Below are 17806 nucleotides of genomic sequence, written 5' to 3' on the forward strand. Positions count from 1 at the left end.
GTAATTACAAGTTCATTCAGGCGCTCAACAATGCATCTATCTGTGCTGTATATTGTATGTGGAGGCCCTGGACCCTTTCCAACCGCCATCACTCCCACAGCATATCAGATAACCTCCTACACACTTGCATGCACCTTTTCCACTCCCTGTTCACAATAGAAAACCACACACACCTTGAATCAACACAACAAGAAGAAGAAAGTTGACAATAGCATCACCAACTATGGGTGTAAAAACTGGTTTTTTAAACATTTATTTTCAGTCAGATTTCCTGTTGATACTTTGAGTTTAACCTAAAAGAAATGTAATATTAGTATGAAAAACTGAAAAAGAGAACACAAAAAAGAGATAGTTCCAGAGGTAGCTCTCCTACATTTCCTTTAGTCCTCGGTTGACTTGCTGTTGTCAGATTTTGAAGGAGCCATTGGGACCAAAGTTAACACATCAACATGTCAAAAGACATTTCCTGTGACCGTTCAGCCCAAAATGACCAGACACATTGGAGCCAAAACAGTAAAGGAGTGTGGCACATTTGGCGTTTGGTCAAACGAGAACCAAGTCTACCGCAAATTCCACACAGTGCATGACTACTCACTGCAACAAGGACATGAAAGCCAAAGTACTGCCATGCACACAAACCTTCACGAAACAAAAAAGTGCTTTGTAGCTTCACATCGAGGCCAATTCCTGTGAATCAGAGCCGTGAAGGGGAGAGATTGTCCACTTATATCTGTTGCAATGAAAGTTACTGTTCGTGGAGCATGAAAGAACCCAGTCACCTTCAAACCAGGAGAATGTGTGCTCGCATGTGTCTGATGCTTCTTTCAGACAGGCACTGAAGTCCTGACATTTACCTGAAAATATCTGGAGGGGTTGTATACGAGAACTCAAATGTCCAAGCAGGTTGCTGCGGACATTTTGCAAAGCTTTTTCTTGCCAGTCCTCGAGTCCTAAGATGTTTAGCAAAACGCAGAGTTAGCCCATGTGACTCATGCAAAGCTTGAAGTATACAAATATCTCAGGATGAGAGAGGTGCCATTGACACCAGCATTGATTTCCTGTAAACAAATATGCTTAAAACTAGCGCAGAATATGACATAACAGCAAGATGATGATTAACTGCAAAGCCATGAATGAAAATGAATTGCTGCCTACATCATCACTTACTGTAGGGCTACGTTATAACTGTTATATACTGTTGTCTGATGCCCTCTATTAAGAAGTGGTTCTACGCTTTGGGCAATAAACATATTACAAGAGTCAGATGAGAACATTCTCAAGTTCATACGCCAAATATAAAAAGAATGTATAGTTTCCAGCTGGTTAGTTTAGCTGTGGACTTGTACTCAAACAAACTATCCCCAGCTTGTCACTGACTGTTTGCAGTAATGTCACCAGGATAAGGGAAATTACTATTTAATATTTAGGTTAATTGAGGCTGCTCAGTGAAGTCTTTCTGAAGGATCACACTATAAACCCATGTGAAACACAGGAATAAAGGCTACCACTGTGACACACATACTGACACACAAAGTTGGCTGCTAATCACACTGTAATTATAGCAGGCAATGACAGAGCCACAGACAGAGCTTAACAGGCTCCTGTTGCCTCAACCACGCAAACAAAAACAATCCATTTCTAAGTGTTGCAGCTGCAAACTGCTACCGCGTGTCCTCTCGTCCGGACACTGGGCTTTTGAGTCGGGCAGCAGTTAAACAGCAGAGCGCCCTAAGCGGCTCCATGGCTACACAGCACAAGGTCGTTTTACAGACCTGTGCTGAATTAGCGTTGGGCTGAATTACTTGTCAAAGCTCTTATTGAGATCAATGCCTGATTGAGGGAGACGGAGAAAAACATGTTGATTCTTGCTGCCGTTACTAAGCCCCGATGTTTCCTGTTAACAAAAACCCTTCATGATACTAGTTTGAGATTCAAATCACTGCAGGTCTCTGTACACCAAGCCTCAGCTCCAGGTTCGCCCCTAATGGCCTTAGATGAACTGGATTTACATCAGAGGTATCACAATCTTAACTCTGTAAATAAAATGTTTCACGCTGGTCAGCTTTTGACTTGCACGTCTTCTCCCTTGCAAACTTACATTAGGTTTGGGTTATGCTTGATGGGAGCTACTTCAAACTACGTGTTGTCCGAGCATGTTGGAAACGTTTACAGTCGATCCAAACAGTCACAGTCTAAGGTGGAGTGATAGCTTTGGAGGGGAGATGTGATTTATTCCCCCCCCCCCCCCCCCCCAAGTCATGTATGGCCAATTTATCCGGTATGTCAAAGAAATCAATATTCAGATTCCATGAACTAAAACTGCAGTTACCCTTTGTTTGTAATAAAGTTTGTACAGAAGAAACTTATATACAACATCCCAAAATACTGCATTTTAAAGCAGAGGCAAATTTCTCAGGCAAATGTTTTTTTTTTTTGACAATCCCTCCATAACAACCTGAGCGTGTGCCTGCACCAGTGTGAACACACACTTTGCCTGAACTGACATGTGGGAGCAAACTACCCATCCAGCACAAGGGGATTTCTGTGCTACTCGCTTGGAGTTGAAACATGTTGGTTGAAATCCCTGACTTGATGCAACAACCTTGCAGAAGGGACTGGCTAAAGAAATAAGCAAGTCAGTTGTTTTTCAGTTGTTTTCATACAGATTTACTTAAATATTAAGATTTTGTTGGATTTTGAGTCAAACTTATATAACTGCATATAAAAGGACCAGTGGTCATGTGAATCCATATGTAACTGATTTACTTTTCTGGGCTTTGAACAGTTACGCAACAAGCAACTGCAGCAGCAGCAATGATCTATCACCTCAAGCATGGACTGAGGCAATGTCTCTGGATGGGGCCTTTTTGCAGTAACTATCGCCTTTTCATTGAAAGTCACAAGGCAAATCAATAATTGGGCTTTTAATAACTGTGTACAATTATGCTTTGGGGGAAGTGCATCTTTGAGAAATCTCTGTGAAATGAAGCAGAATTCCCCCGCTAAGACAGAGCGACATTCTTTATCTCACAGAAAGGATCTCTTAGCGCCGCCTTGAATCTCCGCTGTAATAAATACACACAATAGCTAGGCTGTGCTCCACGTTTTTTAACACTACACTGGATTAGCAGCTGAGAAGCGTCTGGTGTTTGACCCCGGGTGATGAGGTGGGAGTAGCAACAGCTTTGTAACAACATGAAACCCTGGAATACAGCTACGTGAAGAGCTGTCAAGTTCAAGGGCTCTTTGTCAGTTCACAGACTTTCTTTCCATTTTCTGAGACATGAGACATAATTCCATTGAAATAAATCTAATTCTACATTTATACACTTTAAGAAATCAAAATTATGAAGCAGTCACACATTGTTCTTGTTGTCATATGGTGTTGTACTACTCTTGACTGGTGAAGGGGCGTCGGCTAGAGGGCTGGCCTGTGTTTAGGGACTATCCATTACACAATCCTGAGGAAGCAGACGGATTCGATATGTCGGGGTCTGTGTGTGGATGAGGTCATCATGCATGAAGCAGAACTGTGGTCCTATCACACAAGCGCAAACACACACACACAGAGGAGCATGAGCACATTAACAGTCACACACTCACTAGTATCTATGGAAACTCCAAACAAACAGTCCGAGCATGTGGTGACCCCGCCCCCCCGCCCCGGGAGAGAGAGAAAAAACAGCGAAACCAAGACACCGAGACCAAAACAGAAATAAAAGAACAGAAAAGGACATTAGGAGGATTCTGCAGCACCACATGATTCATTTGATGCATGCTCTGTGCCTTAATCAGAGCTGAGACATTAAATAAAAGATCACAAGCATCGAAAGAAACTTTACCATATGCAAGTGTTTCAACCACATAAAGATCATGAACCTTTTGCTTAACCATGCATTCATAATCTATCTTTCTTAAAGATAAAATCTCCACGGCTTAGATTTGCTCATTCAGTTACTTGGAAAGACTTGATTTCACAAGAAGGCAGAGGAATTGTGAAATAACCTCAACCCCTGAGCATCTCATGGGCCTCTTTCACCACCCAGTTTAGAGCCTGAACACAGAACGACCACACATCAACCAGTGCCCCCGTCCAAAAGGCCTTTTAAATCACCTTAGAGCTCCAGAAACCAAAAGGAGCAAACCAACAATAGACGTGCAGCTTGTATCAAAGTCAGGGTCGATTATTGAGGCTTAGTAACTTCCAAGTTCAATCAAGGCTAAAGACGCCCACATCCACACATGAAAGGGACCCTGGCATTTAGATGTTTTGTTGGTTGAACAAAGGTCTGACCGCTTGGAAGATTGGCATTTTCCCTTGTGTTTTGCAAGTCTATTCCGTTTAGAAAATTGCTACTTCTAACAAATAGGTATTTCAGGAATTATGTTACTACTACTAAACATTGTATTCTTCCTATTTAGTAAAGTTCCTGCCAACAGCTGTTGCTTACATTGATGAACTGCCTATTTTGTGATAGCACTAAAGGGCCAACTAGCATCTTAAGAGCCACTGAAACTCCACTAAATGCACTTTCACAGCTGCGTAGTTAAAGGATTGAAGCTGGGGATTCCTTGCTGTACTTATTGTCAACAAATCCTACAAAAAGACCAAAACCAACCGTCATTGAGTCTGTCTCATGATACTCTGACGTCTGTGTATCCCTCTCATCCCCCAGACTACTGGAAATGTGCACAGTCTCTTTGATGGGTCATGAATAATGTACTGATATAATATAATCTCACCATAGTTTTGAGCAAACTTAACTTAAACAGGCATAAATGGTGCATCTGATGGGGACTATTTTTCAGCTGTAGCTTAATCCACAATCGGCAGTCCATGGTATACATGCTACTAGGACGGTGGGGTCGGCCATATTATCCATATTCAGTTCTGTGACCTGTCAGACAGTACAACAATGTGATTTGGACCACTAATGTGTTTTTAAAGTAGCACAACAGTGATAAGATTGATTCTTCCTCTTCTTGATGAAAATAAGCCAAAAGAAAGTTGCTATTCAAAACAGCAGTGAAAGTGATTATTGACCAATCAAAATGACGATTAAGCTGATTGGTTAAGGAAGCAAAAACTGGTTTAAGAAGCTTAGACATTTAAGATATTAGGGGATAAAAATCATACAAAAGCAAGATACTCAGTTGTTTTCAATTTCCAAAAGCTGCTCATAGGGAAAGACTTTCTGGACCAGAGCCAGCTGTGGATCAAATGGGTGGTCGCCAAAGACTGGAACTCATCCAGGGGTGCTTTGATGAGTTTTTGCTTTATTTGAAAGGAAATCTCAGCATGTCTCTACCACAACAGGAAAGGAAACAAGCAGAGCTCTTCTCAGAGAGTAACTGTCACTGAACTGTGCTTTGACCCCTGGTATCACATCTGACCGTTCAATGGCAGGCTGTCAGAACAGAGTGAAAAGAGACCCGCCAGAGTGTGTGTATGTATTTGTGTGTGTGTGTGTGTGCGTGTGTATGTGAGTGTGTGTGTGTGTGTGTGTGTGTGTGTGTGTGTGTGTGTGTGTTTCCGGGACTGCCGAGCTAGGCCTTGAGGGTTGTGACACAAATCCATACAAAGCATTCATCATGGAAAGGAAAGTGGCAGCAACCAATGATGTTGACATCCAGAAGGTCTGCCATCTTGCTGCATAGGCCCCTGGGGTTCTCTCTTTCCTTGTCAACTATTCACTTACTGACCATCGCTGTCAGGGAGAGTTCAACAAACATGGCTGAATTTAATTGAAACTAAACCACTGACCTTTTCTGAACGGGTCAAATGTGTTGCACTTGCTGTATTGTAGTTGTTACTACAGCCAACAAAGTGTAATGACCTAACTTTAACTGCACTTAGAGCATGGAACAATGGAACACCGCTACAGCTAAAGCAGGATTTCTAGCATGTATTAAGCACTCAGAAGAAAAGTCTTGTGGATTGTGTAAATCTTGTTAAACTGACTTCTAGCTTTGTAAGTCCGCTCCACAAAGTCCTCATGGAACACACACAGTCTGCATGAGGCCAGCACATAACAATTAGCAGTGACCTTAATGCCTTAAGCATTACCATTTTCATCAATGTCGGAATCAGGCTTAAAATGTTGTGTTTTAAATCATTATACATACATAACCACAAAAACCCCAATAGCCAACAAAATTGTAAAAATAATGCATCAATATTATTATTACCAACATAGGCACAGTCCTAAAAGCGGTTATTGTGCAGAGGCACTTTGGGAAACCGGGACCTCAACACGTGGTCCTGGTGCAATTTAGGCACCATTTCACCCATTTGTGGTCTATTTAATGATTTCTATTCATCTGTTTTAATCGCTGTCTCCTTATCACTGTTATTTTCTGACTGTACAAACGTGTGTGAAGGAAGGACAAGCTTCCTGTCAGGATGTGGGGTCCAGCAGTGGGACAGTGGCATAACGCCAGAGGTCAGAACTTTTGTCTTAAATCTAGTGTGCCAGAGTTGAGTGTGTTTGTGTGTGTGTGTGTGTGTGTGTGTGTGTGTGTGCGTGCGTGCGTGCGTGCGTGCCTGCTTGTGTGTATGTTTATGTGTGTGTCGTGCCTGCATAATGTGCAATTGCCCATGTCCTGATTGCACTCGACCATTGGCTGATTATACTTTGGTTGTTTCGTCAACTTTGGGAAATTCTTTGCTAACATCAAAGACATTTCTGACTCGTGCTCTATTAGTTTTTTCTTCCATGGACATAGAAACAGCAGAGCTCCAGATGAACCCGAACAAGGCCAATTATCACCATCTCTCCTGCACCACAATCATGATAGAAGGCTTCAATAGTCTATACCATCTCCAGATAATTAGACCACCATGGAGGAGGAAATGACTCAAGATCCTTGGCCTCATACAGTAGATGCCCTTTCTTCCTCTCCTCTGGCCTCTCTACTCTCTTACAGCACATCTACTCTATACTTCCATCTCACCAAACTCTAGATTCCCCGTCTCGTGTCACCATTGTTTATGTTCTTCTGTCTTATAACCAGAGTAGAACATTTCAAATTTGCACGAAAGGAAAACATATTGTGAACAATGTGTGATCCTTTGAACAAGAACGATGCTTTTTTTTTAATAGGTGAAGATTTTCTGACATTCAAACTTTGTTCAGCCTGATAACATGGATCCATGTTTACAAACCAACTGAAAGATGATGGCACTTCTTAAGGTACAAATCTAGTCAAGATAACTTCAATCAGGTTTGTATATTCTGTCTCACACGAGGTCCCGAAATCTAAAATCCGCAAACGGTGGACGGTTTCATTCTATTGTAAAAAGGATATGGTGCCATTAAAAGCTGTGGATAATTTCAGATGTCTAATCTGTCGGTGTCTTATCTCGTTTTAAATTCTGCAAGAAGAAAGATTGCAGTTCAGATTGTAGATGGCGATAACATTTTAAAAACATGTTTTTTCACTGAGAAATCGAATGTTGCTGTAACTATTTCCATAGCACACCAGGGTCTTAAGTGATACCTTGTCAAATACTGTGAAATCACAATTTCTCAGAGCAACTCAGTGTCTGTAGCTGCCGGGTGTATCTGGAAACATTGCAATATTCCCACTATCACATGTTGTCCCAAGCTGATTCATGCTTTCAGGGGCACAATCGTACTTCTTTCTTTGTAATTTTGTAAATAAATATATCTTCATTACCAGCTGTCCAGATGTGGATGAGTGATTTGTGTGAACATGTACATGTGCCAGCCTGTCCAGCTGTTTCCTCACCCATCCTTCACGCTCGCACACCAGCACAAAACACTAACTACCATCCTTCCTGATCAGGAAGAGCTTAAAGGATATCCAAAGAGAAGCAGAGTATTATTGCGGCAACGTATTGTTCCTGACCAGCAGTGTGTCGTATGACTCACAGTCACCAATGAGACCTAGTGATGCAATCAGGAAGGACCACTTTGAGGCAAGGCTGAACCAAGTGACAACTGCAACAGCTGAGAGCTGAATTAAATGTGCTCAAAACTTCTGTTCCTCATACAAGTTTCTAGGTGAAACTCCAAATTCCTCTTCAGTAGTATATGCCGTGATAGTCGAAGACAATTGTTTTTGGAAGATTTTATATTGATGTAGCTTTGGGATATGTCTGCTCACCTCTAAACTGCCAGGGGGGGCAGGGGTAAAAAAACAGTTAACTCAAATCCAACCTATCAAAGTTTTAGGGCCCTAACCTTGAACTGCATAAGAAGCTTGGTTTGAGTCTGGTGATGGATCTCTGTTGCATCATCTCTTCATCTTAAGTCATAATTTGATACCATGCATCAAACGTAAATGGATCTTTGGTGTAGCATTCAAGAGCTTCACACAATTTATTTTACAGAAGAAAAATATTATTTTCAGTTTTCAGGCCACAGGACATGTTCCGGCTCTGAACAGTTACAAAGCAAATCAGTGGTAACTCATGATGTTCACCTGACTTGTCTCAAACACCTTCTAGCTCTTTAATCTACTTGGCATGTTGAGAGGCGGATATTTAGGTTCTCCAGTTAACCATCACACCTGTCGGGTCCCACAAAGAATCTAGTGACAGCTATCTCAAAGCCACTGTAGAAAGGGAGGCCTTTCAAAAACTAGAATGAGAGCAACGCAGGCAAAGAAAGGATTACACAACTGATGGAGGATCATAAAGCACTAGGGATTATCTTTTCAACTTTCAGGCTTAGAAGTTTGATCTTTTTCCCGCTGGGATAAAGATTACTCAGATGTTAATTCAAGAAATACTCCTCCAGGCTAATGGTTACTAGGAACTTGTACAGCTTGTCACTGTGCGTCATTGTCAACTCAAATTTGCTCCGCTCAGTTGTCTGAGAATTTCTCATTTCTAAAACTGAGATGAATCAGGATACAAACACATTTTATAGAGACAAAATTCCACCTGGGTCAAACTAAGACTCAAGCTCATGCAGTGGATTACAATGAATACCACAGAAGGAACAGTTCAAACTTGCATATCACCAATGTTGGTAACATGTACCTTGGGTTTTAGTGTTAAGATTGATGATTAAAATGTATTTGCCAACTTCAGCCCAATGGGACATTATATCCAGTTTGTCTTTACGAACTCAAGATGAACTTTGGAGAGGAAATGTGTTCATATTTTTAAATATCCTCATGAAACCCGATGCCAACCTCAGTCAACTCTTGGAGATGTGTTTCCAAGTAATAGTTTTAATTTACAATACCGGCTGTTATTTTAAACATCCCAACTTCACGTAATTGGTATTAAGGAATGCAGCTGACCCAAGGCACTGATGTCATGTCTCATGTTGTGTCAGCTTTGCAGACATGCATTGGAATAACTTAAACTGGAATTGGACACTTGAATCTATGTCAAAGGCCACTACCTTTTGGGAGGGTACACTGACCCAGGAGGTAAATGTAAGGTCTCGTGTTAGTTCTCAATTACCCACTGATTTGTTGGTGAGGCCGGTAAATGCCAGGGATCCCCCCAAAGAGTCCACGTTGCAGTGTCACTTTCAACTAGAAATGATCAAACGCAGGGAAACGCAGAGAAAATGAAAGAAAAAAGGGGGAATAAGAGTGATGGAGATGGAGAATGACCTCACTGAAGGCCTGTTGCCGCAATCACTGTCTCCTGGTTTTACGATAAGGGGAGTATCAGTAACAAGAAAGATCACTTTGATACAAAATTCATCTGCGCAAGGCGACACCACAACTATGCAGCATGAAATTCCACAACTCCCTTTTTTCTCCCTCAGGCTCTCCATCCCCCAAAGCTGACAGCACCATCTTCATCCCTCCTTCCCCTTCCCCGGAGTAGTCCTTACAATCTCCTCATCCATTATCTCTGGTTATTAGAGATGATTATGACAGAAAATTGGGGACAGAGTGGGAAGCACAACACAGCAGTTGGCCTTACTGTAGGTAATCAAGCAACTATAAAAGTCAGATGGTGGATGGGGTCACTAGATACAAGGAAATGGAGACTTTAAATCTTTGAACTTGAGGCGGTGACAGAGGTATCTGATGGAACACTGTGAGGCCCCTTTCTCTGGCTACAGACGTATTCTTGGCAAACCCTCACAGACCTGGCGCTTCGGGTTTTTGTCAGCGACACACACACTCATACAGATTAAAGTTTTCTCCCTGGGTTAAAATCCCACACCAATATTCCATTAAAGTCGTACCTTCTGTTTAACCAATCAAATAAAAACGCCCACCATCTCAGCAAGACGTCCATGGGTCTGGTTTTCAAAAAGAAGCATGAAGGGATCTTTCCACATTTAAAATGAAGGCAAGGAGGAATTATGAGTAGTTGGTGGGCGATGTGCAGCACGACTGTGAGCTGCACATGGAGGAACTAACTTGCCATGATGACATCGGAGGTCTCTCATGAACGGCCAACAATGCTGAATGGCTTCAACAGTCTGATTGTCCAGTTAGCGGCGTCTTAAAAAATAATTTGATATCTTAGTTTACTGCAACAGTAACAACAAAATATTTTGAACAGAACTAGTAAAGTAAAAAATTTCATCTTGTACCAAAAATGTTGCAGGTGAAATTGTATTTCAAATGGTTGCAATCTCTGTGATTTTAAGGCTCTTTGGAGCCATTAGCACTTTATCTTACGAGATGTCTTAAAAGTTTGTATGAAGTGGGCTTTTGATTTTGACAAACTGAAGCTGTCCTCATCTATCTACAGCTCTCTGTCCCTCTTTGCATCCCTCCCTCTCTCCCTTCCAGCCTGTGTGTGAACCCATCCGTCTCTAATCCTCCTCTTGTACGGCTCACTGAAACCTCAACGTTCATTTTGCAACTCTTTGTTTGGCATCCAGTTGAGGTTGTCTGCTCTCTCTCCCTCCTCTCAGTTATACTCTCCATTGATCCCTGCATCCTCCATTTCCGTCTTTCAACCACTTCCGCTCTCCCTCCATCCCCCCGGTCCCTCAATCCATCCGTCCTCCGCCCCACTCGTTCCAACCCTCTCCCCTCATCTGTCTTTCATCTCCTTCCTCCGCGCTCACACACTGTCCACGCTCTTTACTTGCTGAGAGGACAGTGCAGCGTCCTGGCAGCTCTCCACCCTCCCAGGCTGGGTGGAAAAATAAACAAGTGTCCACATGTTCTCAAGGAATTTTAATGACTTCCATAACTCGGGGTTCTTTACCTGCCAAACCCCAGGCAGTGTGAGGGAAGCAGCGGCCTCCAAACAAGTCAGTTTAGCAGCACGGATGACGATCGTTGAGGGACTGGGCCAAGAAACATCCTTCTAAGCACTGAGCAGGATTCATATGGGCTGGAGCTTTCTCATACGAGAAGCCATATAGACAAATTTATAATGTAAAAATGCAGAATTAAAGTTTCAACTGAAACACCCATCTTACTGTTTAATAAAAATAGAATGTAATATAAAAATATCAACAGTAACATGCAGATGACAGATTACTCCCTCATACATGCAGAAACACTACTTTCGATTACGCCCCAGGGAAGAGGGGGAAATGAAATGCCCCGTTGTGTTGTCCTGGTACAGCATGCATTAGATGCATAGTGGCATGCCGTGTCATGATCATTTCACCTGTATGGAGGAGGACCACTGCAGGAGTGCCAAACCATGACGGTCTTTGTCTTCAGCTGAGCTATGTCACTGCACTTAATTGGTTTGCCATTTGACAGGAAACCACAAAAGGAATCACCATCTATAAAACTAAGCTTAACATAGTAGCTCTTTAGCTGTTAAAGTTACAAACACTGAACCATGGAAAGGGGCTTTCAGACGCCACTAGATGCACAGATGGCTTTACATAGACTTCTGCTGTGCTTCTGCTATTCTAAGGTTTCCAATGGCAAACCACTATAAGACTTGTATTGTGAAGCAGTAAGGGCTCTGATAACTGTTGAGTAAAGCACGACATGTGGCGGATATCACAACCATATGGAAAGCATAACGCATAAGGGAATCTTTTCCGGGGCAGGGCGGTGCGTTATGTGTGAGTAAGAGACACCACCAATCTGCACTGACTGAGGAGCTGGGGAGGCCGACCGGCTGTCAGGTGAGGAAACTCTTGTTGGGAGTGTATTTTAATAGTCCCATGACCCGTTGGCTGTCAGGTCATACTCCAGTAACCTGACCCGAGGGGAGACAAGGGGTTGACGGAGGCGTCTGTCTGAGCTTGAGGCAGGGCAATAAATCTGTGGACTTAGTCAGTCAAGCTACATATTGAAACCTTTTTAAAAGAGCGAGGAACAAAAGAAGAACCAATGCATTCAGTAGCTAGTTAATCCCACAGTTTCTAACTTTTGATGTGAATGGAATTACTACTCAGCACACGAATCCTTTTAACACAAGGCTGCGTTACATCTGTGCAGTTTTCTACGGCTTGACCTTCCCATCACCTTCATTAGCGCCCCATTAAAACATTAGACATCTGCTATATTACACGTGTCAGAGGTGGGGAACCCGCTGGCAGGAGCGCTGTTTAGATTTCCGATCTCCTCAGTTACGCGGGACCAGCTGCAGAGGATATGACAATGTAAGGGGGAAGCAACAGAGATTAATAATATCTACTACGGCTCCCAATTCAATCACTCATTTCTCCCTTCATTCACTGGTCTTTTCCCCACCCCTCTCAATCCGCACCTCCAGCTACAGGGTTGTGACCCACAGCCCATGAAATCGATACGTCATTCCGTCTTGCCAAAACGATTGAAACTCACACTCACAAAAATTCTGTTTTTGCTCCCCCTTTGGACCCCGTCCTCTGTCATGCATAAGGCATCTGGGATGTGTTCTCCAACTTCAAGCCCACAAGGGTTAGATCATTTTGGACTATGGAACCACAGACCGCCCCCACCTTGCTTTCTTATACTTGTAGTGCTCAGGTACATGCTGTCTTTAAAAATCCCCCCCGCCACCACCCGCAGTGTTTCCAGCCAACCTGATAACAGAGCCTAAGATAAGTGAGTACAACGAGAGAACAAACTGATCATCTCCTGGCTCCGATCCAGACAGGAAGAAGAGGAAGCTTCTTTTACAGCCGAGATACGAGTTAAAGAATAACAGGATTCACAGCGAGCGGGAACCAACGGAAACTAAAAGAGGATAAAGCTTTGAACTGAAACTTGGAGAGAACTTTGAATGAAATGTTGGATATGATTCCCTCAATAGTGAATTATTGATTTATATATTTTAGTTAGGCCCAGACTAGAAATAGCAGGTGCAACCATTTGAAATATACCTGGAAGTAGTACAAACCATTTGAAAGTGTATCAAAAAGACAAAAGACCAAATCTACAGTAAAGCCATAAAGAATCCCCTTCTGGCTTCTCTTGACTGGCTGTAGTTAAACCCATATTAAAACACAAAACAATAAAGCCTGAACATTTAAGTTAGCAGTGAACAGTATGTTTACCAACCCCGCCCCCCATATTTATTGTAAGATCCAGTTGGACTTAAAGCCAACACCACTGACCTAAACTGCACATTTTCTTTTTAATGACCTACGGGAAACTCTGATAAAAAGACTGTGGCACAGCCTCTGCTTTAGTAACCGTTTGGTTAAAGCCAAACATCAAACCACAGCTGGTTCCAGCTCTGAGATCTTCAGCTCCACTCTGATGCAATCCCCTTGATGGGAGGTGTGGGATGTCAAACTGAAGTCCCTACTCACTGAGGTCTACTCACATATCCCCTTCTGGACGGGAGAAACCCCATCCTGACTTCATAAATTACTTCCAGGTTTTAGTTAAGGAAGGGGGAGGGAAGGAAGAAAGGAATGATAAATAAAAAAGAGAAAAAGATTCATGGGGAAATTGGATGGCTGTGTTCTCAGCCTCTTTGCCACCAGAGTCAATCTTTAGCACTGAAATATGAAATCATAGTTTTTGAACTTCTAATAACAAGGTTCTGTGAAGAGGTTTTGCTGCGTTTCCCATGGATGAACCGTAAGCTTGCACCTGTGTACTTCTAGCTGGTTTGCATGATTCTCAGTTATGCAGGAACTGACGAGGTCAGAGAAATTAAAGCGTTATCCCCATCCTCCCTTTTGCAATCCGTGAACCTGCCACACATCAGATCAGTTTCAAATCCATGCAGACCACTGGAAGACACTGGTAAATCTTCAAAAACATTCCTCCTTTTCTCTGAAATTCTCACTTTCTTCGCAAAGCTCAAAGTACAAGTTTTTATTATTGAGAAATTAGCGCTTAATATGGCATTTTATAGCAACTGTGAAAGTCAATGGGGCCTTTACCATTGCAATAAAAAACTCATGAAACACCATAGCTCACCAAGCACTTCTACAAGAAAAACTAAAGTGCCTTCAATTTGAATCACTTGCCGAGTAGATACTTATTTGAGTAGATTCCGTCAACATTGATAACTAATGCTAACAAACGTCTTTTTTCAGTTTTTGTACAAACAAAACCTTTCCCCCCGAATCCAGCTGGTCTGGTGTGAGACACAAGATTATGTCTGTGACTCAGCAACAGTCTGATAATCTCAATGACATGACAAGGAGGGAAGCTGCATCAGAATAAATGTTGAATCGTATTTTTGGTTAAAATTCCCATAACGAGCTTTATCTAGAGATTCAAGTTTTTATTTAGCATCTAAGGTGAAATATAAATGTTAAGAGTTATGGCAAATTGTAGTAAATGGGTGTACAGTGATATTTACAGATGAAAAGGGACGTGAGCCCAAAAGGAACTTCAACATAATGGAAAGTAAAGGTTGGTCATAACTGCTGGGGAGAAATGTCCTGTTGCACCGCCTGAGTCATCTGGTGGTTTCTGTAAATACTGCTAACTATTTCATTTGGTGGAAACTTTAACTCATAGGCCGTTTCCAGACTTGACCTCTTGGTAAAATCCGGAAAATTGGCAATGGAGTTTACCCGCAGTCTGCCTTTCACGTGTGTACAACACAGCGGGAGGAAAATTGCTATTTGGTCCTGGTTGCCGACCAAAAACTAAAACGTATTACTTACCTACTATTAACACAAGTCCAACAGGTGTATTTGGAGTCTTCTCTTTCAAAAAGTAACTGAGATCCAATTTAGTAACAAGTCATGAGAAACATGTAAGCAGATCCATTCAATTGGTCAAGACAAGTTCAGCAGAGCTTTCCCATGAACTCTGACCTTGCCAGAAACAAAATAAAAGTGTGGGGAGAAGTTGAGGCCAATACTGGTTTCAATCTAGAAGCCTCATCCCACTGTGGTTGAAAGCAACTGGGCGCCCAGGATTAGAAGAGTCTGACCACTGTGGGTCACAAGGATAACCACCAGACATTTCAATTGGTATTAGGCAATTTAACCAATATTATCAACCAGAGGAATATACTATGGATATAGGTAGGACCGTTTCTCTTTCTAGCACAGATCCTGTCTCAACACGCTCTCAGATATCAATCCAACACTGACTGCAGATGCATGAGAGGTCCTCAGTCAATCAAACATCAATTCAGCATCCGTCTCTTTTCAGAGGAGAAGTAACCGGCCTCTACGTTGTAGGAGAACACAACAATGAGTCAATCAATCTATTTCAACAAGAACGTTGAAAGAAAACAGAGGATATTACCATGTCCATGGAAATATCAGACTTCTTAAGAACTCATTGCTTACTAAACAAAATTATCACGACGGCAACACGTCATCATCCACTTCAACACTGTAAGTTCAAAGTTGTCAAAGAAACCTGATCGTGGAGAGTTTGGGGCCCCATGTGTGCACCTGCATTAAATCTGTAATGTGTGCCGTCCTTTTGTCAAAACTCACGTTTAAGCCGCTCAGTGGGACCCGGCCCAAAGACATTTGGTTTAACTTAAGAGTTGGACCACAGCGCTCCGTCAGACCCAAATCCCAATCATGAAAGAGGAATGAAAAAAAGAAAGTCAGAGCTTTTATCAGCCAGTAACTGACGGCTATAATTTCTTCACTCTGTGGGCCAGCGTGTGACTACAGAGTTTATTGAGTGTGCATTTTTATGCAAACGATTTAGGATAAATTTTAAAGACACACACACACACACACAGAGACAGACACACACACACACACACACACACACACACACACACACACACACACACACACACACACACACACACACACACACACACACACACACACACACACACACACACACACACACACACACACACACACACACACACACACACACACACACACACACACAACTTGGGGATGACTCTCTTGAAAGCTAAATTAAATGCAGCTGACTCGGACAGCTGGAAACCATGTTGAATGACATAATCGCAAGCAGGCTAGCCAAGCTATTTCACACACACACACACAGTCACAAACCCAGCGTACCATTACATAAAACAGTGATTTACAACACAAGTTAGCATGAGGAGACAACACCCATTTCTTGGATGATAAGACACACCCCTTCCTGTCTTTTTATAACACACACACACACCTGTTTTGTCTGCTTAAGTATAAACAAGCAGAGCTGGCCAAATGAGAGTTTTGTTTCAAACTGCAGGAGACTAGGATCTCTGTTTGAAAGATGCTGCACAGTCCATCATCCCTCCTTAAGTGGAAACATAAGGAGAAGAGTTGGAGAGGTGCTTAGGTCACCGGGGTTGATTGAGAAAGAGGGGACCATACTTCACCATGGAATTGCTCTGTGCTCCCCTCCTCAGACTCTGCATGTGGGGAAAACTAACTTCATTTGGCTACTTCTAAAATGTTATCGAATTACACGTACAAGTTCGAAGAGCGATAAGTCACATGTGACCCTGAGAAATCTATCTTCATTGGCCACAATGATGCATCTCAGACCTTGACCCCGAGAGCGGGCATGCGGTGTTGAATTCAGAGAGATACAAACATCTCCCTGGGAGAGGAAATCGAGGCCAGCAGGGCTGCAAATCATTCGGCCTGAAGCAGCAATTCCCTCCGCGGAGCCGGCCCACTGAGTCATTCCTGAAACAATGAGGAAACTTCAGAGAATGGCCAAAAAGATGAAGACCAAACAAGGCTCTCTGCAAAAGTCCCCCCACTTTATTGCTTCTCTGCAAAATATCTCTCTGTTAAAGATCTCTGGACAAATATTTGCCAAGAGCCATTTCAGGATCTGTTAGAGGACCAAGGCCATCACCATGTCAACCAGCACCATGGAGGCAGCGTACTCCACTGCTGACAGAGTCACAACACATTAGACTCTTTGGTTTCACATCTGCAACACAAGAGTAACACATAGCCAAAGTACAGGTGGTGCATTTCATTAACTCATCAGAATTAGTGAGCGATGCAGTTTGATGGCGACAAGATCCATGTCCTCCAACGTACAGCTGTAATGAGGAAACAAACTGGAGAGGAAAGTGTATCTTGGTAAAGACAAAAGGAAAATGTACTGCCACAACACGGGAGGACGGATTTAAGGGGGTCACTGTCTTCAGGGGACAACAGCATGGACGCAGGTGTCACCGCAGTGAATCCGTCAGCACAGAGAAAACTAACATGACAGCAAGTCAGGATCTGTTAGCCTGTGGCTAGAAGGTTGTGTAGCTGATCTCATCAGTAGATAAAGTCAGATGACAGGGAGGGAGGCGACACCCAAACAACAATTTTAATATTATATTAGAGTTATTTCTATACGGACAAGAAACTGACATTTTGAAGCTTTCTTTTACTAATTACAACCCAGTGTTCTGTTCTTTTTACTGCACAATAGGACGGCAGGTTCTGCTCGAAAACCAAATTCAGCTTTAACTCATATCTCCTTCCTATTACACTCCTGATCCAACAGATGATTAAAACGTTTGCTGTCAGAGAAACAGTGA

At 42.5% G+C, this 17806-nt stretch overlaps 1 protein-coding gene across 6 annotated transcripts in view; it reads right to left on the minus strand.

Moving 5' to 3' along the window:
• The window catches only part of add3a (adducin 3 (gamma) a), a 99218-nt gene that overhangs the window by 47786 nt on the left and 33626 nt on the right, over window positions 1-17806 (minus strand). Inside the window, exon 3 of one of the 6 annotated variants that reach the window (XM_053417697.1) lies at window positions 15774-16946. The exons of the other annotated variants lie outside the window; for them this stretch is intronic. The gene's annotated coding sequence lies outside the window, so the exon portion shown is untranslated. The remainder of the gene's footprint in view (window positions 1-15773; window positions 16947-17806) is intronic. 6 annotated transcript variants of the gene reach the window in all.

This window comes from Pleuronectes platessa, chromosome 3, assembly GCF_947347685.1.
Source record: "Pleuronectes platessa chromosome 3, fPlePla1.1, whole genome shotgun sequence".
Lineage (NCBI taxonomy): Eukaryota > Metazoa > Chordata > Actinopteri > Pleuronectiformes > Pleuronectidae > Pleuronectes > Pleuronectes platessa.